The 1,409-nt window shown below is 30.6% G+C and overlaps 1 protein-coding gene and 1 non-coding gene across 2 annotated transcripts in view; one reads left to right on the top strand and one right to left on the bottom strand.

The window, feature by feature from the left end:
* LOC118737661 overlaps positions 1-1,409 on the top strand; it is a 196,844-nt gene that overhangs the window by 166,352 nt on the left and 29,083 nt on the right. The gene's annotated exons all lie outside the window — the stretch shown is intronic.
* Positions 220-291, bottom strand: Trnap-ugg. Its single transcript has one exon. It is a non-coding gene; the product is annotated as a tRNA-Pro (tRNA).

Raw genomic sequence — 1,409 nt, 5'->3', positions numbered from 1 at the left:
CATGCATAAGCTCACATCTGGATAAGCTTTCAAAATTAAAAAAAAAAAAAAACTAGCGCAAATTCTACTAACAGAAAAATACATATCATGTCAAGAAAGAGTGACTACACACAGATATTAAATTCAAAACTTTCGATCAGAAATCCAATATTAAATATTAAATCAGTCTTTAAAAAAAAAATTAAAACACAAAATTATGAATAAAAAAAAAAATCAGTCGGGCTCAACCGGGATTTGAACCCGGGACCTCTCGCACCCAAAGCGAGAATCATACCCCTAGACCATTGAGCCGCATAACGGACGGCTGCCAAAACGCAGTTTTGTGCCGTAAGTAAATTTTTAAACAATTTGCTAAAATGTTTTTGTTTTTTATTTGTTACACAGCAGTATAAAATAAAAATTTATAAAAAATTTTCGTATCTTTATTTGTTATATATGTGCATATGCACATAAATACATACCTACATATAAAAGCAAACTAGTCAGTTGTGCTATTCCGTACGCCTTCATCTTGTTTTAGCAAGGCACAGTGTGAAATGTTGCATAGTTTTAGGCGAAGGCCCAACATAAAATTGTCGATATGGCAGTATTAAGTTATACTGCTTGATTGTGATTAAAATCGACGTTAATAATCTATATACACACATACATATGTACGTACAGTGTTCCACATATCATTTTCGACCAAATTCAAAATGATATAGTTTGCTACTTGCGCATGTTTATTCATTTCACTGGTTTACAGCAAAAATGTTCAAAGGCCCTTAATATGAAATACGGCAAATGAAAGCTAACAAAATTCTATATAGACCGTATATATGTACATCACTTTTCGAAAGGTCTGAGTTTCTGACAAAGTAATTAATCATTCCAGATTTTTTGTTTTTCTTTTATGAAAATATGAAAAAAAAACACTTTACCAGAAGAAAAATTAAGAAAATAACAGGTTCTGTGTAAAATTTTTGCCTTTGTGCTAAAGCCTGTTCTGTTACAAAAAAACTAAGTTACTAATGAAGAAAATCAATGGATGAGTAAAGAAGTAATGAGCGGTCAAATTAAAATGCACAAAGATTTTCTGTATGAAATATGAGCATAAAAGCGTGCTACTAAGGTGTACATGGCGTATGAGTAACAATATTTTCTGCTCATTTCTCATTGTACTCCGAAAATTCCTTCTCGTATAATACACTTACATACATGGTTAGTTAGAACGGTATGACTTTTCGAAAAGGTGGCAAGCCTGATCAAAGATATTTTTAAACTAAATAAATCCCTTTCGCATATTTTAATATTTCTTAAAACTTGCGTATAAATTAATTTAAGTAATTCGACTACTAAAACAGGTGTAAATCCTTTTCAAAGGTATTTTCAAACAAATCTTCTTAAATATATTTTGTCTAACATTGTGA

The sequence above is a fragment of the Rhagoletis pomonella genome, unplaced genomic scaffold (genome assembly GCF_013731165.1).
Source record: "Rhagoletis pomonella isolate Grant_MI unplaced genomic scaffold, Rhpom_1.0 Rhpom_scaffold_00004, whole genome shotgun sequence".
Lineage (NCBI taxonomy): Eukaryota > Metazoa > Arthropoda > Insecta > Diptera > Tephritidae > Rhagoletis > Rhagoletis pomonella.
Note: the sequence above shows the minus strand (reverse complement) of the source record. Positions and strands in the feature narration are given on the sequence as shown.